This window comes from Anas platyrhynchos, chromosome 13 (assembly GCF_047663525.1).
Source record: "Anas platyrhynchos isolate ZD024472 breed Pekin duck chromosome 13, IASCAAS_PekinDuck_T2T, whole genome shotgun sequence".
Lineage (NCBI taxonomy): Eukaryota > Metazoa > Chordata > Aves > Anseriformes > Anatidae > Anas > Anas platyrhynchos.
This window is the reverse complement of record NC_092599.1, coordinates 4,698,029-4,721,204: the sequence shown is the minus strand read 5'-3', so window position 1 is coordinate 4,721,204 and position 23,176 is coordinate 4,698,029. Positions and strand designations below refer to the sequence as shown.

The 23,176-nt window shown below is 47.9% G+C and overlaps 1 protein-coding gene and 1 long non-coding RNA gene across 29 annotated transcripts in view; one reads left to right on the top strand and one right to left on the bottom strand.

Annotated features, from left to right (window-relative positions):
* Positions 1 to 23,176, bottom strand: part of FOXP1 (forkhead box P1) — a 364,496-nt gene that overhangs the window by 85,482 nt on the left and 255,838 nt on the right. Inside the window, exon 1 of one of the 28 annotated variants that reach the window (XM_072044474.1) lies at positions 304 to 685. The exons of the other annotated variants lie outside the window; for them this stretch is intronic. The gene's annotated coding sequence lies outside the window, so the exon portion shown is untranslated. Of the gene's footprint in view, positions 1 to 303; positions 686 to 23,176 lie in introns of those variants that run through there. 28 annotated transcript variants of the gene reach the window in all.
* Positions 15,699 to 21,812, top strand: LOC113845038 (uncharacterized). The gene is made up of 3 exons (XR_005269155.2): positions 15,699 to 15,907; positions 20,313 to 20,373; positions 21,283 to 21,812. It is a non-coding gene; the product is annotated as an uncharacterized lncRNA (long non-coding RNA).

Sequence of the window (23,176 nt, the reverse complement as noted above, 5' to 3'; positions counted from 1 at the left end):
CCGGCCGTTCCGTTTTCGTCAACAGCCCTTAGTCACCGCGGGTGATTCACGTTTCCTGCCACCAAACTTGTTTGCGTTCAAAAAAGCGCCCGGGACCGCCGCCACACGCGGCTGAAGGGCGGCGGGGAGCGCCCCGAGCCCCCCGCGCTCCGCCCCGCGCCTGTCGCGAGCGGAGCTGTCACGACAGCGGGAGCCGCTCTCCTCTCCCCCGCTCTTTTCCGCGAGTTTCGGGCTCCCCCTCCCCGATACACACACACACACACACACACACAAAACCCAACAGCCCGGCCCCGGGGCACCCACCTGGGCTGAGGCGGCGGCGGCGGCGGGCGGCGCGGGGCGCGGCGGGCCATGGAGCGGGCGGAGCGGCGCGGAGCCTCCGCGGGAGGAGCGGCGGCGGCGGGGCCCTGCTCGCGGGCTGGCGCCGCGGAGCCCCGGCGGGCGGGCAGGGAAGGAGGGAGGGAGGCGGCAGGGAGGGCAGGCAGGAGGCAGGCAGGGAAGGGAGGGAGGCAGGCAGGAGGCAGGCAGCCGCCCCGCCCCGCCCTGCGCCGCCGCCGCGCACAGCCCGCCCCGGAACGGGGCACCCCCGGGCGCGGCCTTCCTCCTCCTCCTCCTCTCCTTCTCCTCCTCCTCCTCTTCTTGCCCTGCCGCTCGGCCGAGTGTTGAGCCCCCCTCCCGGCTGTGAGGGCTGTAGGGACGCGGGGTGTCCCCGCACGGAGCTCCGCGCTCCCAACTTTCTGCCCGCTCCGGCCGAGTGCCGCCCCCCGCGCAGCGCCGCCAGCAGCGGGGTGCCCACAGCGGGGAGGGGGAGAGAGGGAAGGAAAAGAGAGCAAAACGGAATAAAAAAGGACAAAATAGAAGGAAATGAAAAAGAACAAAACAGAATAAAATGAAAGAGAACAAAATAGAATGAAATGAAAGAGAACAAAATAGAATAAAATACGAAATAAAATATAAAATAAAACTAAATAAAATAGAACTAAATGAAATAAACCAAAGTAAAATAAACAAAGTAAAATAAAAATAAAACAACATCAAGAAGCATCTGTCAGGAGCCCGCACCAAGACATGCTGCTGCGCCCGGCCTGCACACAAGCACATCTTTTCCCCCTCTCCTCTATCAAAGCAGAGGGGAGTCAATCCCAAAGCACCAGGATGCTCAAAGCCAGCCCGGGATGAAGCCCCCGGCCCCAAACAGCCCCACAAACCCCACAGAGCCCCACAAACCCCTCACAGCCCCCCACACCCCACAGAGCCCTCACAGCCCCGCTCCCTGCCGCTGAGGCAGCCTCGAGTGTGGCGCCGGGCAAGGCCTGGGCCCGCGGCACCTCAGCGCCATGAGCTGACGGGGCGATGTGGCACACAACCAGCCTCAGGCCCCATCAAACACTTTTTGGGTCCCCCAGAACTCGACGCACACACAACACCTGCCGTTGCGCTGTCTCCAAGCATCGCACCTCTACCAGCCCCGCAACCTCTCTGCCCCCAAAGCTCCCACACCGTTTGCTGTACCGCAGTGGCGGTTCCCTCCCGCTGTTTCAGCCTGGCCTTGGCATTTTCCCCCGCTGTCCAAGTGATGCCGACGGCTCCTTCGCACGCACGCAGCTGAGCCCGAAGCCAGCACGCTCCCCAGGCAGGCGCGTGGTTTGTTTGCGGGCGTCAGGGGCTGGGAGACAATGGCCCCATTAGTTATGCTGCTAAAGAGCCGCACGAGAAGCCAAGACAAAGGACCCAATTTGCTGACAAGTTGTGATCCGATGGTAAATGGGATGCGATACGGATTGCCTCCCACCCTAAAGTGTTTTCGTGTCAGATAACAAATTTATTAATGGGATTTTTTTCAGGTCACAAAAATGTGACCCCACCCTCTTATGAATATTTAATAAGGGACTAAGGGCATCTTTTCCAAGACCCTAAATCTGCCAGAAACAGCCCAGATGAATCAGACACGCCGGGCTCTGGAAGCAGCAAGCCCCCGGCAGGTCAGCAGGCAGAGGGCACGGGCATCATGGCCCTGTGTGTGCATTACGTGGGTGCATGGGGAGCAAACAAACACGCACACCCTCCAACACTCGGGACGTTTAATAATACCACAAACAGGTAACGCATGCCACGAGCTCGTAATAATTACTGCTTGCGCTAAGAGAATCCCTCCTGTGCCGGACTTCAAAGCAATCCCAAGCAACCTCGGCTGCTTTGGGGAATGCATCAGCAATACGCAGGCTTGCACTTTTTGGTGGCATCTCTCACAGACCACCTCCTGCTCCCTGGTTCGGGTGAGAAGGGCAGCCCTGTGGCCACGCCACCCACCGGCCCAGAAAGCTGCTGAGCTGTTTGCTTTTCCTCAGCATGGCCCTCTCACTGCCCACTGAGCCCGTGCTCTCCTTCTGCCCTCATTGCCAACCTCATGCCGCAGTGAGCTCCGTCTCGGGACATTTCTAACCACCACGGGGCTGTGTGAAGCTCAGGACGCTGCTCTAGGCACTCGTTCCCCTTCCCGGGGCAAAGAGCAGTGTGACGTGGCGCTGCCAGAGAGGAGCAGAAGCACGGCCCCGGCTCTGGCACCGCCAGCGCTCCCCAGCCTTGGGCGAGTCACCCGGGGCATTTGTTTTCCGAAATAGCCGCTCCGTCCTGCGTGCCCTGCTTTCTGAGAAGTGCTTGCAACATCCCTGGCTGAGCACTGCCCGCACGCTCACCATCTCAAAGGCAGGCGACGGCCTCCTCCTCACCTGCAGAACAGGGAGAACCCTGCTCGTTTGGGGATCTTCTCTAGGCCAATATTTGCAAAACACTCGGAAGCTGAAAGGTGCTGCCTAAGCACTGAACGCTGGCCACAGAGCCTGCGAGCAGTATTTTTAAAGCATTTTATGCCCTTTCATATAAAAGCTTCTTACCTGCAAGCTCAGCCAACATCTGCTGTGGGCTAAAAACTTCAGCCTATTCCCTTAGTAACGGAGATGGTAGCACTAAGTAGGGTCACCATGAAATATAACGCAGTTCTCAGCCAGCAAAATATTTTAAAAGACCAAGAAGGACCATAAACTCCCACTTTAATTCCATTCAATTATGGAGAGCCATCACAGACAGAGACAATCGGATCTGACAAGGATGTTCCAAACAGAAGACATCCACCGACACATTAAAAACAACAGGGAAGGAGCGTGGCGGCTCCTGGGCTCTGCAAGATCTGATCCGAGTCAAGTAGCAGCATCAACACCTAGATAAAAAAAAAAAATCACTGCGTATAGCACGGATATGAGGCTCCGAGGTCCGAGCCAGCGCAGCAGGTTAGGATTGCTGCTGAAGATGAGCGTGGCAGAAGAAATGGCTGTGCTGTGCCGCTGCCTCCGTGCACGCCTCCTTCGCGGACTGCCACCGGCACCCAGCCCCGCGGAACTGCACGCGGGCTGCAAACGCAGGCAGGGAGGGGCGGCCGGTTTGAAAGCCAGCTGCTGTTTGCAGTTAGAAGGGAAAAAAAGGCGTCTCGGATACTATTCCCACTGCTGGATCCCCAGGCCCATTTTTGTGGGGTTAAATCACATTTTCCTGTTTTCAGACTGCTGCATTTTCCCTTGCTGCTGTTTGAAAGACCTACGAAAACAAATGGGGAAAACAACTGACTAAACAGGAAACAGTGAAACTTATTATCCACAAAGTGCTGAGAAAAAGTACTAAGTAAACACTTTTTTTTTGGGTCGTTTTTATTAATCTTAGCTAACACCCTCATGGTAACGTATTTTCAGGCAGAAAAGTGAATTTTAGGCTGGCGGTGTCTCTGCCAGAAGAGAACACCAAAGCAATTAACATTTCAGAAATGTTTGTGTCTGTTGCACTTCTTTTTCATGTGAAACTGTCATTTTCCTTATTGCCCTGCAGATCCTGCACGAAGAAGGCTCTTTAAATCCCCTCAGCACTGTACAATGGTTTGAATTTCACTTCGTGGCATGCTTTAAATTACCATTCACATCTTCATTTAATGCATCATTTTATAATGCCAGTGTTACTAGTTAATTTATATATACACAGCAGGATGTGTCAACATTCAGGTGAGTTATGAATATGATTGTGCAGGAGTTATGGAAGGCATTTCTGCAAAATTATGGTTCCCTCTAAACATAAAAATATTAATAATGAATCAAACATCACAGGTAAACAACAAATTTTATATAATTGCACCCCCCCCATGCTTCGAGATAAATAAATAAATAAAAATGGCAACATTTTTGCTCTGCATTCATATTTGATTGATCTTAATAAATTGCCATCTCCTTTCCTAATAAACTGTAATCTCTTGTTTCCGCCACAAAGTAAAATTTATTAGCACACTCTTCTACCAGCAGGTCTGCATCACTCACAGCACAGTCTGCAAATTGTTCCAAGTACGCATGGGCATTATTCATAAATTATTTTTGTGCCCCAAAGTACACAATATATTGAAAGGCAATCACCGCTAACTGTTCTCTGTTACTTTCCTTAATTACGTGAGATAGCATTTATGTCACGTACGGTAGAGGAAATGCCGCAGTTTCCATTAAAACTCCATTTTTTTGCCATGGGTTGAAACACAGCGCTCACACAGCGAAAACCACAGATGCCTTCCGAGGAGAGGAAATACTCGAGGTGCTATCTGGTAGGAGATGGCAACACCTCTGCGTTAAAAGAGCAACCACTGTATACCAAAATAACCTGCTGGGCATGACAACAGTTGCGGCTCCAAGAGGAAAAGTAGGTGTTTTGTCATGATGTTAAAGTTGCCATGGTAAGAAAAGAAACAGAATGAAACATCAACAAAACAAATGTCAATCACGCGCCTTCGCCCATGGAGCATTAACTCGTCGGCTCCTGGCCACGCCAAAATCATCGCGCCCTGTGCTCCTGGGTGCCCTCCCTGGGCTGGGCAGGGACAGCGGGTGACAGGAGGGGACACGTGTGCTGCCTGGCCCCACAACCAGGGGATTGGGGGTTCTTCACCTCCCCTGACAGCCACCACAAGAGAACATCTCCGCAACACCGGGCCGGCAGCAGGGCACGTGCGCACCCCTACGCGCACCCCTGTGCCATCGTGGCGTTGCAGTACAATGGGTCTGAGGAAATTTGGGTCCTTTGACGTGACAGCGCCCATCAGCCCACTGCACGGTGTACTCACACGCAGCCTACGAGTGCTGAACTGTGTATCCTGGCCTCTTGGTGAGAACAACCCGGAGTACCGCCGGGCATCTTGCTGTTTTTCACTCCCTCTGTTGGGAACGCACGGCAGCGTATTTTCAATAAAACACCTCTTTAGCAGTAATGGGCCACTGTGCTCGTTTCAGTGGTCCCCAAGGTTTCATGACACAGTGTATTTAGCTGGCTCACAGTCCTAGTTTTCCTCCAACATTAAAAGATATATATATATATATATATATGTTAAGAATTTTTAAAGAAGGCAGCTAAGGGAAGAGCTAAGGGTAGGCAGACAAGCCCCTCAAGATGACTGCTGGTTGCCATACGGACTGGAGACCTCCTGAACCACCCTGCACAGCGCGGTGCCGCGATCTGTCTCCTATTCCCAAATAACCAATATTCGAGGACAGGACATATATCAGGACATCCTCCTGTCACAATCCTTTTCTCCCCCCGAGCCATAAGAAGAAGGATGAGGCTGCAAAGCAGCGGGTGCCCGAGCCAGGAGGGATGTGGAAACGAAGGGAACCGGGTTCATGAGCCCCAGCAAAGAGAGGAATTTGTCAGGGGTCCCTCAAACAGATTTGCATTTGCATAGGAAGAGAAAGCGATTCCCCAAAAATCCATCTCTGCAAGCAAAGCTGTGCTGTTTGTGCCGGGTACAGGGACAACAACGCGCCGGCACCGAACGCGGCCACTTCTGGGGTAGCTGATGGCAGCGGCTGCACCACGCGGGGCTCCGAAGGAATGCAGGACACCTGAGGCACCAAATCCTTCCCTCAAATGAAATTGCAGGGTGATTAAGCAGAGAGAATGTAACTATCCAAACTGTAATTTGGCCGGCACAATGGATCTAACACCCTTATTCTTGGGAGGAAAAAAAAAAAAAAAAAGTACTGTATTTGAAGTTCAAAATCTAATTAACTATTTGAGAAAAAGAATTCTGTTTTAAAAAGAAAATTCCTAACAATATAAAGAGAATTAGTGCCAAAGTTTTTGAAGAACCACATAAAACGGTATGAAAAACGTATGATATTGTAATAATGGGAATGACTGGATTTGCTCAAACGTTCCTTATACCTCATAATACAAGAATAAAATACAGTGTAAATCCTTCTATCTACATAAGTTCCCCGTACAGAAAAATCTCTCCTTTAATAGGTTTACACCTTTAACATGTATTAGTTTGGAAAAGTCCTAGGGTATAATTACACATCTCGGCTTGGCACATTAATAGCTGCTCCCTTCGTTTACTGATTTCTTTTACTGGTCAATTTGCTGGTTTACTGCATGCTCTCATTGCTGTGTTTCGCAGCAGAGCTGAGCTGCCAAGTGGGATGGGACTGAGCTGGCACGGGCTGGGCATGGCCCTGGGGACACCAAGGCTGTCCCTGAGCCATCAGCACGCAGGATGCCCCTCGGGGATGTGCCACTTGCAGGGCAGGTTGCGGAGGAAAGGAAGCGGTGCTGCCCTCGCTTCCTCTGCAATCCGGGCAGAAATAACGCCCTCCGAGCCGAGCAGAAAGCCAGGCGAGCAGGGCATCGCTGGGGCTTCCTGCCACCTTGCTGAGCGTGGCTCCCTCGAGGCCAACGTGGCCACCGCATGCCCCGCAGAGCCAGGCTGGCTGCTGTGCCTGGCCCTGCTCCCTCCTCTGGGCGTCCCGAGGCTGCCCCTTTGTCCCCGTGCCCAGAGGCGTCGCTCGGTTCCTCCTTTCCTCCAGGCCTTCCCTCTTGGCCTTGCCCCAGAGCTACATCCCCACCGCTCCTCCTGCACACCTCGTCCTTCCCGCTGTCCCCACGTGCTGTCCCTGCCACCAAGTGCCACGGCTGGCCCACCTCCCCTCCCCGTCCCTGCCCACGGAGCAGGCTGGAAGGTACAAAAACCTCAGCTCCCAGCCCTTGCTCCACTGCACACCATCAAGAGGGCTAAAAGAGATGCCCTTCCTCATCTGCCACCCGCTCCCCGTGGGTTCCCTTCGCATCCCAGCGCCAGGCTCGGAGGGGAGGCTGGCGTTCGCAAAGCCCCCGTCCAGCTTTTACGGGTTTTTCAGCAGTTTTAAGAGGGTTTTCTTGTGTTAGAGCGGAGCCATTCATTTAATGGCTTTTCAGCACTGCCATTATAAACCAGAACTTCTCAGGTGTTTATTACTCAGCTTTAAAAATTGGCTCTATGCTGAAATTTGGCAAACAAAGTGTCAGCCTAGGAGAAAATTTTATTTTTTGCCAATTTTGTGCTTTAAAAAAAAAATAATAAATGACCCCGTTTTGGCCTCCATAAAAACGCTGCTTTTGCTGCCTCTGTGACACTGGTGAAGTAACAAGTCAATATTGCAATCCTGCCAGCAGAGCTGCCGTGATTTAATGCCTAAAATTGCTTTGAAGGTGAAGAGTGCTATTGAACTGCTAATTATTAACTATTATTACTGATCCTGCCACACAACAAGGATGCGAAGAGAAAACAAAGGGAGCACGAATCGTCTCTGGGAAAGCAAGGCAGGAAGGGAGCGAGGGTCTGGTGCTGACAGGGACGAGCCTCGGCTCCGCGAAGGAGGCAGCAGGACCTGATACAGAAATATTATTGTTCATTTTCCAGACCAGTATTTCAAACACAACAAAAATACCAATGGCACCACGGAGCTTGCTCCACGCCAAAGCTAGCGACCGCCTAGGATCCAAACCAGCTTTAAGCCTGGCTGAAGGGGAGCTCAGCAGGGACCTCACGCTGCGCAGCCGCAGCCAGGAGAAACCTGGCCGTGGATTCCGGCAGGACAAAGCCTCGAGGGTGCTGAGGACGGTGACAGGGGCAGCACGGGGCACCCTTCTTCCATTACCTTCTTAAGGGATTGAGGTTTCAGAGAGGATATCATGCTGGGAGTGCTCCTTCCTCCCAGTAAGGGCTGAGGGCAGAGCCCCGGCAGGCTCCCACCCGGGAAGTGCCCCCTGGTGGGGCGGTGTCCGAGCAGCCCACCCAGGGCACCGGGGCCGCTTCCCAACGCAGCAAAAAAGAGAAAACAATTTATCTTTCTGGCAACTTTCTGCTTGTCTAAGTGGCAGCTATTTAAATACAATTAACAAGCAAATGATTTTAAAATTACAATACATTTAATAAGGCAGCATCACAAACAATTTGCATCTCATTAAAGGGCTCCAAGCAGCAGGAGCAGCCTCCCCAACGGGCTGCACGTCACGGGGGAAATCCAGACCCCGGGGACAGCTCCGGCCACGGGCCAGGGGCCAGGGGGTGATGGCAAGGAGGAGCAGCTCGGCCACAGCTCCCTGGGTAAGGAAGGATGCCATGAGCCAAAGCCTTGATGGAAGTGGGTGTAAAACGAGGAAGGAAGGAAGGAAAAGGGTGGGTGTGTGTGTGTGCGCATGTGGGATGGGCACGTTTTAACATACATTGGTGAACAAAGAGTTTAAAGAAATTTCAAGCTATTTGCTCAGCTATATGTGTCAGTTGGAGTTTATAGATTGTGCCGCCACAAATCTTCCGAGATTGCTGCTGGGTTTGGACGCACACGAATTCCCAGGAACCTCTCGTACAACAGTCACCTACCAGGCGTGCAGCAGGAAAACACACAAATAAGAGATTTAAAAGCTTCCAACACACTTTCACCCTCTGTGATCTCCTGTGGTGGGCACATTTCACCTGGAGGACACAGCAGCACTTCCCAGGTCACCCCCACCTCCCCACGTCCCTTTGGCTCCCTTCAGAGACCTGCTGGGTGTGCAGGGGATGCTGCGGTGCTCTCCGAACAGGGTTACATGGGGAGTGCTGTGCTGAGAGCCTCCTCCTGGTCCCATCCAGCAGTGGGACGCAGACACCGCTTCGTGCAGGTGTGGGCAAGAGCCAGAAGCCTTTATGTCGATGTAGGGAAGGCAGCTGTGCCATAGGGAAGGGCTCATGCTGTTCTGCCCATGGGGGAGAGGCATCGGGCACGGCTGGTGGAAAGCGGGCAGGAGGGATGCGGTACACGAGGGCTGTGCTCATAAACTCCTAGGCCAACAAGGCAGGCAGCTGACCAGCTGGAATTTCAGCCATCAGGAGGAGGTGACTTTCATGAGAGGTTGTCCCTAAAAGAGTCCCTTTGAGTCCCTTTTCACAATCTGTGTGAAATGCTGGCACCTTCTGCTAGTAACACACGCACCGACCCCACCTGCAATCCAAAATCTTACTCCAAGGCACTTTGTAAACTGAAAAAGCGCAGTCAGTGCTTGCTCTCAAATTCAGCACGGGTTTTGCTACGACCTTTTACTTTCTGTTCCTGAAATCCAACAGCCTCTGGAGCTGCGTGTGACAGTTGTTTAATGCTGCGCAGCACCGTTATATACAACACTGGCAGGAGAGAGCGAGAAAATAGTTTACAATTGAATCTGCAGAGGAAATTTGGGTAAGTTCAATGTAATTATCCATTTGGAAGCTGGCCAAGGGCCAGGACTACTCAAAGCCACGAGGGCGGCTGCAACGAGTGACCAGCTTTGCTTGTCCCTTGAAAGGCAGCACCTCCAAACTGCCCCGTGGGCTCTTGCGTGCGCTTTGTCGGGTCAAAGCTCTGATGTTTTTGGGGAGAAACCTGCAGTCCTGCTGGTGCTGGCACTGCTGGGAGACCTGACAAGGCTACCAGCAGTGGCACAGCCCTCCGATCTTGGTGCCACACACCTCAGAGCTTGGGGACCATCCGTTAGCATCCCCAGCAGTGCCAACCATGCCTGATACAGGCACCGGGACTCTTCTACATTATCAGAACAGGATCCTATTGAAATTGTAAGCGTTACGGTCTAAACAAAGACAAAATAGTCACTGATCTTTTAGCAACCAGACTTGCAGCTTCCCTCACGTATGCACGCTTTTTACAAATCTTTTTAGCAGGACCCCATCCGTGTTTGCCAGCACGCTATCTCCGCGAACCTGGATCTGAAGACAAGCGTCTAAGCACAACAACGATCACTTTCTATGAATTACTGAACATGTGTAATTCATTTATCTGTAATATTGTGCTAAACTCAGCTCCAATTAAACAAATGAAAACACCTGCTTAGCACACATAGATCTTTCCATACCTCAGGGGAAGACCCATCAGTGCGCTCTGTAGTACAATCTGGCTCGTGACACTACACTAACAATGCAGAGCTGGGATTTCTTTTAATTTTTTTCTTTAAATGTACATAGGCAGGGAGATAAAAAAAAATACAGTGAGATTTTGAGGGAGGAATAATTTTTTTTTTTTAATATTTCTATCTTCAGCATGTGCAGCCCTGCACTGTTCAACCACCCATCGGGGGCTTCTCACGGTGCTGGGCTGAATGATCAGACCCGAGGGCACACATCAGAATAAAATGACCTTAAAATGCACGTAACTGGCCCCAGACCTGATGATATTACAAAACGGGGGTGCTGTGGGCATGGCTGGGTGGTTTGGGAGCTGAAGGTGCTCCACTGAGTGCAGCAGTCACTGCCAGGAGAGCCTGCTGGATCCCCACCCTGCTTCATTTCCCATTCCTTCCTTACCTGCCCGCAGACACTGCGCTGTCAGCCAGCTCCCCGTGAGGACATGGGCAATTATCCCTCCTCTCCTGCACCTCAGCACGGCCCCGTACCAATTGCTCCACCCTGAACTGCTCACACATGAGCCATCTGCAACACCTCTGCTGCTCTAACTGCTCTGGCTGGAGAGGCACGTTAGGAAATTCAATTTCCTGGCGTTTGCAGGTAGAAGCACTGTGGTGGCAAAGCGCAGAAGTGAAAGCAAGGGCATCCTACAGGTGTGTGGCGAAAGCAGCCAGAAATAAAAAGCGCCCCCATGACTGCTGTATCACCCCATCCCAGGCCTAAGGCTGCTCATGGCTTTTTCTTTTTGCTTTTTTCAGCAAAATCAAAGTTAAAAACCGAAAGTGCTTTTGGGGTTGGTTTTGTTTTTCTTTCCCTCCTTTTATTTTTTTTAAGGCAGGGTGGTCCCCTCCGCTCCCTCCTGCCGAATTAGCAACAAACCAACAAAACAATTTTGCAGCTGTCACTGCTGCTCTGATGTGTCCACTGTGGGGCTCTCCCAGAAGAAATCGTTCTGTTTTTCTTCGCAGTAGACACAGCTGAGCGGAGGACTCGAAATGAGCAGGCTTTCCAAGCAACAAGCACAAGGAAAAAATAACAGCGATGGAAGCCATAAACATACCTTCCCCTGGAGGGTCAGCTGTGCGCAACGGGACTTAAAAATACCTTGGCTATGTTCGGTGCTATGCTAATGCTCCTGGTCCCCGAGAAATCCTCAATATTTGGGGGTTGCTTTTGCGACACCGCAGCCTTGGGGCCTGCCCGGGGTGGGTTTGGGGCACGGAAATTGTGCCCATCACTACCTTAGGGTGAAATCAGCACGGTCAGCTTTTGCTGTACAGTAACTCCACCGATTTTCTGCTCAACGAGGCCGCTCGAGGGTTAGCAGTTGCCCGCCGGGAGGTACTCGCTGTGTGCAAATCAATTTGGGCAGCACCCGGGACGGCTGTCAAACAGGAAGGCAACCAGCGCCACCACAGCCTTCTCCCTCCTCGTTTTAATTCTTTCACAGAATATTTCTACCACTTTTGCTGATGAAGAATAACCCATCTGATGGCCCTCCTCTCGTTTCAAACGCTTATCCAATCTGCGAGGTGTAACGGCACCCAGGGAGGTCAGGATTCACAGGAGCCCAACAACGCTCCCTCAAGTGCTGCTGCTGGTGGCACAGCGGCGAGTCGCGACGGAGGGTGAGAAATCTGAAATTTAAATAAACTGCTTAAAACCTGCAGGCACAGGGAGAGATGCGGGAGACCGAGCGACATGGGACAATCTTTTAACCCAATCAACAAAGTGCTCATTGTTCCAGCCTGAGACAAGTAACGCAGCAATAAATATTGAGCCAAGGAAGTTAACCTGTACCCACAGCCTTTGAATAAACACTGAAGTTAAAAGTAAAATCAATGCGAGGCCTTTGGCTCTTGCCAACTTGTGCTTTACTTATTCTTGCTCGGCCTCGTTTTTACTTTTGGGGATTTTCTTTGCCTTCCCTCGCGTTATTCACACTTTCCTTTTACACCTCCTTATCACACGGCAAAAGGACAAACAGAAGGAGCTGCCAGCACCCAGCCCCACAGCACAAGTGGCCGCTGCCGGCCCTCCTGGGGGCAGACCAAGGGGGAAAGGGGCTGAGGCAGCCCCCGGCCCCAAACGCTCCCATCAGCTCCTGCCTTTCCTCCAGGGCTTTATCCCCGGCCAGCGAGGCCGGTTTCCACGGAGCGCATTAATTCGAGTTCACTTTCAAATCACACTTTATTCATTTGAGCATTATTATATTCCACAGAACCGGGCGTGAGCATCATGCAAAAGGTATTCTGGTCCGCAGCGGTGCATACAGCTGTGTAGGCAGAGGAATATTTGTTTTCCAAGTAATTTGTGCACATTCACAAAATTACAGCTGTCTGCAGTTCTCCTGAAATATCTGCCCTGCTGTTTACAAGCCGTAAAATATAATCTGTCTTTTGTAGAGCTCCAATTGGTAAATTTGGAAATATATATATATATATATATATATAAAAGTGCATGTATTTTATTTTTTTTTACACTTGGGTTGGCTACTTCCCGTTACAGGCTGCTCGGTAAGCCTGGAGAACACCAGCACTAAGCTGAGGAGCTGCTGCCCTGAGACACGAGCGGGCACAGAAGAAAGACCTCAGGAAGCAAGGACCCAAAGCACAACCCAGCTTCAGGCACCAGGCTGCTGCTTTGGCCCCAAGAGCTCACAGGGGGATGAGGCTGGGGGCTCAGCAATTCACAGCACAGCCACCCTGCAGCAACACCAAAGGAGCTGTGTGATGGAGTTTGTGCTGTGGCTACAGACCAACAGGATGGGTCGGCTGCTGGCATCTCCTGGCACACTTATCTGAGCTACTGGGAGACAAAATGCTCCTTTCGAGTCTTTTTTTATTTATTGCCAGGGAAAGGTGAGAAGTTTCACACAGGTGTTTCTGATTTTTGCCTCTTGCTTGAGGACTGTGTGGATGCACCTTCCACACAGGACAACTGACTGTGCCTCGATCCTCAAAATATGAATTAGAAACGTGAGCTGTCCTTCTCTCTGAGTAGGAACAGCTGCCAACAACCAGAAGCAGCCCCTGACGCCCCCTGCCCCAGCACAAACCATGAACATCACTTGGGCCCAAGATCTCGGTGAGCAGCCAGTGCACAGAAGAAAAAACATCCCACCAAGAAGTCACCGTGGGGCTGCTCACTGCCACTGCACAAACCAGAACGGATCCCGCTGGTGCTAGTGGAGTGACTTTGGTGCACCACCAGACACAGGAAACCAAACCCAGCTCCGCGGGATGCCTCGGCTCCAGCGCACACCCTGGTGGCTGTCACTTAAACCTGGGACAAATCCGGCCCCAGCTGCTCCCAGCGCCGCAACACATCAAAGAGGTCCGCCCGGCTGCACAGCTACGTAGCAAAAGGCTTGAAATTGAGATATGCCACTCAGGTTAATAACTTAAACCACAGCAAGGTATTATGTGAATCCCTACTGCTCAGAAAGTACAAGCCGTAAGTGACAGGCCTGGCAAGAAAGGTTTCATAACCACACAGACCACGTTAGAAATCCTCCATCAGCGTGCCTCGCCACATTACTTACACACTGGCATCGGGCATGATCTATGGAGCTGCAACAGGACTCCAGTGACGTCAGGCTATCGAGGACGCTTTTCCAAGCGGCCACCAGGACCGAGCTCCAGCATCCGTGACCTCGGCGGCTCCGGCGCGGGCATCCCTGCACCCAGGGGGCAGCCCCAGCACCTCTTGACATCCTCCTGGCCGTCCCCAGCCTCCCCTCTCCACGCAATTTCCCAAGTTTGTCAGCTAGACACGCTAAAGCCAGGATGTAGATTTTCCAATTAGTCTCTGTTTAAACATCTGTTGGTAGACTGCATTTAACATTAGTTATTTGAGCAAAGCACAATTTGATTAGGCTGTCTGAAACGGAGCCAAAGTCTGCAAAATAATAGCTCAATTAAATTTTGTTTTGCTTTCATTTGTCTTATACTTTCCTGAGTGTGATACAGTTGCATATAATCAAGTAAACTAATTCCTTTCAAAATGAGAGATTTCGGTGCCTTTCCCATCTTCTCTCAAAGTTTATTTAATAATCTATTCCATCTTCTCTATGCTTCATCGAACTTCATCTTGACGCAGAGTACATTTCTTTCTTGTGCCTTCAGTCTACTTCCATTTTCTAGGCTTTCACTGAACTCAGATTACGCACCATTAATGTTCCACCTTAACCAGATTAGTAATTTATAAAAGGCAGATTACATTTACTGGGAATATAAAAACATTTCAGCAATGCAACAGTTTTTCCTTTGCACACACCACAAAGTATTCTGCCAACCTGACTGCACAGCTGTAAAACTGTCAAGCTCCACAGCCAAATTCAAAGGCATTCCCAATTGTTTCACTGGTTTTAGTTTCTAAGTTTCTGCTTATTCTGATATGTTGCACTTGTTGCCCTGAAACTTCAATATTAGCTCTAGAGATTTAAACACATGAGGCAAACAGCTGCTCTCCTCTGCTCGCACAAGCTAGATCAAAATGCCTTCTTCTCTGTCTCCCTTGCTCTTTTTTTTTTTTTTTTTTAAGCAAATTGCTATAACTCAAGTATTTCTGGCAAAGTTGACGGTCTCAGGGCAAAATTCTGCTCTGTGATCATCGCTGCAGATTTCTCCAGCGCATCCACCTCTGGGCTGGTGCACAAGGAGCACCCAAGAGCCTCACCACGCTGACTAAGGAAACTGCTGCAAGGATTAAAATGAAAAAAAAGTCACAGCAGTTTAAGCTATGTAGATGTGCGTATGATTTAAATTTCCACATTAAACATTTAAACACACTTGTGTTACAATGAAAAAAAAAGTATGCATTCTTTGGGAGAAGAGCTTCTTTTAACCTAGAAGAGTGTTGATACGCCGTACTTTTTCCTTCCCCTTTTTTCAACATACTTGTTGCCAAGTGTGAACACAAAGGGACAAGCTGAAATAGGTGTCTGGCAGGCTCTTCCCCGCGCGATGCTGAGAGCCACCAGCCCTGCTGCTGTCGTTCAGCCCCGTCGCCTCCAGGCAGCCCGAGCGCAGCCCCGCGGCCGAGGCAGCCTTAGGCGTGAAGGCTGCTCCGGTCTGGGCGAGTTCAAAATGGGATACGTCCTCTTTCAAATGTAGAGAGCGACTAAATATGACAACCATCTGATGTATGAAAATTATTCACAACCAAAAACAGACAGTCTGGAAATAGCTGGGATGACTTCATTTAGACAGAATTACCCGAATCTGTTTCTAATATACACAGTACACATAATAAATTTTTACAATATGACAAGGAAAACAAACTTAATAAAAGTTCCTGATCTTTTGTTACACAAGCAAGCTATGGCCATGATATGTTTATAATATTTTGCCCATGATCTCACAGCTCAGAAACAAAAGCTAAGCAACGCACCAAACAGTCCCTAGGTATGACTTCACCTCCCCGCGACCGTAATTACACGGATGCGCACACTGCCCCAGCCTTCCTCCTCCCACCGCCATCGCCGCGGCCGCCTTCGACAACTCCTTGCAGTGCTGCTTTTGACTAATCGTTTCCTTCTCTCCTTCTCGCAGGCACCATTTGACTTGGGAAGCTGCAGATTTCTATTACGAGAGTTTGTTTTTTCCAATTACACCAGGACTCATCTGAACGGTAAGAGATTTTTAGCCTGTTTCCTTCACTCCTGGTTATTTGACAAGTGCTTGAAAACCCTGTTATAAACAATATCTGCAGGAAAACAGATGATGTCTTACGATCACAGAAGGTAATTTTTTCAAGAAGCAAACTTTTTGAGCATTTCCCAGATGCACCGCGTCAATCTTGCTGCGTTCTCCTATCTCAGCTGGTTTCCCAGCCCGGGCACGGTGCCAGGCGGGCCGGACTGCCCCTGGTTGTCACTTCTGTTCGATGGCACTTGCACCCACTGCTGTTATTCCAGGCTTCAGGAAATTTTCTAACCGCTGGACAGGCTCCAGTGCTGCGCACTAATAAGTTGCAGATTGGAGAGCTCGGAGGGCGCGCGCCCGTGTGTGTGTGTGTGTGTGTCAGAGCAGTGCCACGGTTTGTAGGAGGAGGGGGGAAAAAAAAAAAAAACAACAGTAGTTCAAAAATGCTGCCTACTCAAATTGACAGAAAAGTGACCTCTGCACTTCATCAGAAATTCCTGCAGACTTACAAAATAAAGGAGTTTGCTTTTATCACACACAGTAAGACTCATATGGAAAAATGGAAACACTACATCACTTGACCTCAGGATGCCCCCTTTTCAGCCACAGATGAACATTATGTATAAAAATTGTAAATCAATTTGAGATGTATTAAAAGAGATTCTCTTTTTCTGTATTAAAGGTAATACCTTTTAATCTCTAGATTTATTTTGTAATGTAGGCTAAATGAGGAAGACTTAATTTCTGTAACTGAGTTTTGTTACTCTTAAAGTCTATTTAGCATCTCTGCGTGGTGTTCACATAATTTCCTACACTTTGCTTGCATCAGGAAATAATGAGCAAGCATCACTTACCCAACACTGAGTCACAAATATTTGCCTACATTAGCAGAGCATTAAGAGCCATTTCAAACAACCTAAGGAAACTGTGTTAGCCTTTAAACTGTGATTCACTACTTAGAGAAATTAAGAAACTTTCCTCTTTTAAAGGCAAAAATCAGCTGTGCAAGCTCCTTGCAATATCATTAGGTCCTCGAGCAGACTTTCCTCTCAGAGATCCCAACACAATAGATTTCTTCACTTAATGAAATTACTTTTGAAATTTTCCTACACTCAGTGTTGGGTACTTTGAAATTTCAATCTTTTCACATCCTTGAACTCTCATCAACATTTTTTTCCAGACTGTGTCAATAAAATTGATTACTTGCAGTTCTGAATTCTGTTCTGCACATGGAAATAAAACAATTTGTTTTAAAGTATTTTCTGAAGAAAGCAGAACTTGGCAATCAGATCTACTAGATCAAAAAAGACACACCGGGGGAAGAAAAAAAAAAAAAAAAGGACAAACCAACTAACCGAGCCTTCCCTACAAAAACAGAAAGAAAAAGGAACCTCTCCAGCAAACAAAAGAAAAGCGATGTCCTGATTTTATCACAGCAGCAGTGGCAGCTAAATTCCTGACGTACACATCATCAGCCTCACCGTTGTTCTCCTGATTGATTTATCTCCCGGTCGGCTAGGAACGATCTTTTCGGATCATTAATATGTTCATTAATTTGTTATCAATTCCAACTCGCTGTACTTAAACCGCTCTGTACCATGGCTCAAAAGTGCCTTGACAGCTTTGCTGCAATCACGCACGTAAGGACCCCTGACTACACAGTTGTTGAGATGCCTCATACCTACAACCAATCTGTTGCTTTTACAAGTTTAATCTAGGTATTAAGGAGCTGATTGTGGAACCATGTCGATATAACATCTTCAACCCAGCTGTACATCATATAAACCGCTATAGGAGGGGGGCAGGCTCCCATGATTCCTAGCCGTAGCGCATACCTTTAACTCCCTGATCTGTAATACTACAAAATACTGCTCTCATTTCTTCCCAAGCACAAGTGGACTACCAGCAAGGGTCCAACAGTGTTATTCCTAATTACCTTTTTTCACTCTTGATCCTGTGGCGCTCATAATTAGTTACCTGGGGCTGCAATCCAATTTGAAGTGATGACAAGAAAGTGATCCATGAAAAAGTAATAAGTTAAATCCAATTTCAGCCTTCCTCTAATTAAATGCACATGGAACTAATGACTCAAACCCTACCATTTCAGTGATAATGGTAATTAGCGAGGTGGGAGTCACTCTCTTTTTTCAACACTGTAGGTGTAAACCACAAGGTAAAATGGCAGGAGCACTCTTAATTACATGTGTCATTTTGTCAGCAATTTACACATTTCTGACCAGTCAGGAATGTTTCATTTGTTTTCCCCTTCCACGATGTGGCTGTAACACCCAGGCCACGCTCAGGCACAGCGAGCCCTCCGACCCGGCAAACTGGTCAGGAATCTCCTTTTTTAAAAGGTAAATGCCTCACATAAAAGCAGAAATGTGACAGAAAATCATACTGGGGGTGGCCTAGCAGGACAGAAGGCCGGAGGACACCAGCCCCTCTGCAGCACGAGGACGCCAGGCCTACAGGCCCCATGGAGCCTGGCGCCACAAGGCCCTGAGGAGCTGCCATGCGCCGACCTCGGGCAATCCTCTTGATGTCCTCCTCTGCCTCCTTCTGCACAGTTGTGAGAGGAGAAGTGTCGTATTTGCTCACATTTCTCACACTGCCAGCTCTCACCATGGCTGGTTTCCTAGAAGCCACCGCTTGTTGGAATCGTGTGTTTCCAGGACAATCACAAGCTTCTTTCGAGAAAAACAAGTGTGTCTGTCACCTCTCTGCTCAGGTTGAAAAGCTGGAAAAAATGAATGCTCGGGGTTTTTAAAAAATCCAGAAGGGTGGCAAAAAAAAGGCCTCCAGGTTTCAATGAAAAAAAAAAAGAAAAAAAAAAACCCTTAGCATCAAAATTTTCAAGCTGATCATGTAATTTTGAGGACCTGACTCAGATTTTGTTATGTTTTGGGGTTGATATTAGCACTTCACAGGCATATTCCAAGAACTGACTAATACTTATAATTGGGCTTAGGAGGAAAAATAAAGAGCTAAAGGTCCTCAGCAGAAACCAGCAAAGCTCAGCTCAACTTTGCTTTATTTCTGAAGTCAAAAGGAAGGAGAAAAAAAAAGGGACTCAAGTAAAATTTTCATAGGCGAACTATTTAAGTGCTGCAGAAGTGAAATCTCAACCCAAGTAGAGATGGTGGCAGAATTTCCACTGCCTCGACTGAGGCCAAACTCAGACAAACTCACGTGTTTGTGAAACAGAGATACTCATACAAATACAATAAATATGCTTGCAAATGTTTTTCCCCTTCCAAATCATCTGCTGAGGCATAATTTCTTTACCAGTTGTTAAATTTACTGCTACGTAAAAAGGTACAACGTGCGTAAAACCCGAGGCTGTTCCTGTTCCTTCTGTGCTCCAAGTGAAACAGAGTACCCTTCCCTTCACCTTTCAGTGTGCAGTATATTTCCAAGCGAACACTTTCTAATTTCATAAAAAACAGTAATTGCCCAAAACAACAAGCTACAGCAGATTACCCTGCTCTTGTGATTTTTCCTCTTCCTCTTGTCTATCTCTTGCTCAAGATACTGAAAAGAAATATAGGATATTGCAGCATGCAAATTAAATTCTACAAAAGCCCAGCCAAAAGCCTGCTTTAAAAAGCACCAGTATGCAAAGGCGAAGACAGCTCCGTCCCCTCCACCTCCCCCAGTCTCACCCTGAAAATCTAAAAGAAACCCAAATTCTTTCCTTGGCCATGACTTAAAGGGAAGATTTATTTTCTGTTTTGTCAACAGAAAACGAAAGTTTCCATCTTAGTAATTTCATTATTTCTTCTCTCCAAACACACACAGGTTACTCTAAAACAACAAATCTCATTTAATCACATAAAAAAGTCAAGTGATCGGTTTCAGTTGCAAGATACTGACTTGGACGTCCTAAATCTGTTTTCAGTCCAGTATCCAACAGCTCAATGCAACACACAACATTTACGTCTTTTAAAAAAATTGTATTTTTAGTATTGCCAAAACACACATGCACTTTTACTTTCTTGGGAGAAAATGTGTCTCTTGATTTGTTTCCAATCTGTGTGTTCCTGCCAACAACTAAAATGCTTGAAGAACGAAAATGAATAATCGTTAAGAGCATCAGCAATTAAAGCTGCAAATTTTAATCAATACATCTATTAATACAAAGACATATTTATCTTGGCCAGGAAAAATGTGCAAATTCTCAAAAACCTAAGCATACCTGGCCTGCTAAATTATTTGTTTTACAGTTTCAAGGAGACCTAACATCTATGGCAAATATATTATCAACTGTGCGTTAGCCTTTTTCCACTTCAAGTGATTTTTGTAGGTTTGATATTTCTTATATTCTTTTCCCAATTGCTGTTACTAAATCCATTCCTTAACTTTCAATTTTCTTTTGTTTGTGTCATCAGGCTGTGAAACCGGAGGTCACTGCCAAATATAAAGCACGGCAGTGTGAGATAGGCTCAAAATGTGAGTCATCGTGTATTCGGAGATTTATTTTTTTTTTTTTCAACTATCAGCAGAGCACATCTCTACTCCTGTGTCCAAGTTCTTACAACTGAGTATCTCAAAATTTGCTAAAAGCAGGTCTCCAGGTACCGTTATCAAGGTCAAGAGGTCCCAAAGACGATGGCCGGAGCCCATTGTCATGTAAATGCCATTCAAGGCCCCCCGCCCCAGCGAGGCCACGGGATGCCAGCACGTATTTAAGCACTGTGGCTATTTGATCAGCGAATAAAGAGGGAATATAGGAAATTATCCACGAGGCGATAACAGATTAGCTACACAGCTATACTAGATTAATTCTCCACACCTGTTTGTGCCAGTCGGGTTTACATGACAAAGCCTGCCAACCAGCATTAAATGGCCGAGGCCACAACGACAGACGGGGCTCTCCCCACGCCACGCTCCAGCGCCACGGCCCCGCAGGACCCCGGGGCATCTTATCTGGAGAACTGACCCTGGGTGAAGGGCATCCCGTCCCCGGCATCACGTAAACACAGCTCCCCACCACACATGGCATGGAGCTTCTCACTGCTGCTGGCCAAGCATAGGAGACGGCAGAGTTAGGCGATGGCTACGGTGTTCTTGCTATGCACAAAGTCTGTTTGTTGGGAAAAAAATACAGATCTGCTAACTGCTGGGGCTGTCCAGTGAGACCGATATACATTAACGATGTGCAAAGACGGCTTGGTTCATTATTCAAGCAAACTTTTGAAAAACGGGCGCGTTTCCACCACCCTCGGTATTTATTCTACATACTGTCAGAACGGGTATTGCCTCGTCAGCGCGGTGTGATCAGACGTCGGGGCTGTGGGTGTTTGTGTGTGTGCAGTTTTACTCAAAAATCCTAACCCAAGCATCGTGATTTCCTTTCAGTCATACATCGCATTCTACGGATGCACTCGAGGTCTGTTATATTCAAGAGGACTTCCAGTACGTTTAAGACCGCAAAAGCTCCAGGAGTGAGGAGGAAAAAAAAAAAAAAAGAAAAAAAAAAAAGAAGTCTGGGCAGTCATTTGAATCAGTGAGTGACAGGCTGGGCCAGCTCTCTGTATACATTAATAAATTAGAATTTTAATTGTGTCTCTGACTGCAGGAGCTGCTCCAGTACTTTAATACGTACCAACAATTGGCTATGTTATGGAATCCGCGATGTGGCCTTCACTGTTGACCTCTGCAACACAATTCCCAGTCTGACTACGGAAACTGTTTGGTTTGATCCTTTCAACTTATTTGAATCCTGACAAATAAGCTCACAGCTGAAAGGTCAACACAGTCATATTTCATCCTCTGGAGCTATTCTTAAGACATCTGCACAACAAAGCACTTCTTTTAGTACCTGACACTGGACCTAGCCAGCACAATCTCTCATTAAAAATGTCCCCAGTGGAAGAGTCTATTAAAAGGCATATGGATCAGCTATGGATTTACCAAATAAAATATTTTTGAAAGCATTAATGTAACGGTTTGGATTATGGCACTCTACACTGCCAATAAAACGTATATTTGCCCAATGACAAAATGCTTCATACTTTCCAAAAGAATAATAGCTCAGCTATAAAGTGTGAGGTGTTGTCCAGCAGCCCGAGCACAGGGGTGGGAGCCAGGAACTCATGAATCTTAATCCTACCTCTAAAACCAATTCCCTCTGTGATCCTAAGCAAGTCACTTAACCTGCTTCCCTCAGTTTCCCCGTCCAGAACTGGGATAATGCTACTTACTTATCAGACTTTCCTTCTGGGGATGTTTTGGAGATCAGTATTTGCAGAATGCTTTGAAGATGAAATCACTACACAAAAGCTAGAAGTTGCCCTCGCCGGGCCAAGGGCTGCAGTTAATAGATATTCCTCACTTAGGCAAAACTCCCCTTGAAGTCACGGTGAGCTTTATTTGTGTAAGAACCACAGGATCAGGTCCTCTAGCTTGACTGTCAAGGCCTTTAGTGATTTTAGCTTTACCTTCCATCTTCTACTACATATTTAAAGAGTCTAGGATCTGTATTTCTGGAGGAAAATAATCTGAAGCACATATAAAAGGCAAGAGAGGCAGCAATGCTGTCAGGGAACTCATGGTGATAGTATATCAAACTAAAAAAAAATTAGAAAGAGCAAAACAGACATGAGTTTGACAATGTGCTATGACAACAACTGAAAAAAAAAAAAAAAAGAAAGAATTTGGGGCTACAGAGGCTGAAGCATCAGATATAGAACAGCGAGATAAGATAAATGTCCCAGCTACAGGGTTCTGTATGACTGCAACTGAGCTGCTGCATTCAGGAACTTATTATCAAAACCAGAGTGAGACGCTGCAATTGCGAAGAGTGCAATAATAAAAGCAATAACCAGCTGCAAGCCAGCAAAGTGGTCAAGGGTCTAGAAGTGCTGGTTTACGAAACGTATAAAGAACTAGATACATATAATTTGCCAAAACTGGCAAGTACATGTTAGTATCTCAGATGTTTGAGGAGTGTGAACACGAGGCAAGGCAAGGGACTGACTCAGTATTTATACAAGCGGTATTACTTGGAGCAAGAGGATGGAATTAAAGTGGAAAGTTCCTGAGTGTGTGCTTTGTTATGGAAAACCGTCTGAAGGAAAATAATAGCGGTCCCACCATCACTTGGGATTTCTAACACTAGAACAGCAACAGAAAAAAAGGAAAATGTGATACATGATCTAATAGTTCTTTCTTGTCTTTAACTCCTGTGATTTATCCCGCAAGACTAGCAGAACGTACTCCAAAGCCACATATGTGTGCATACATCTTCTGT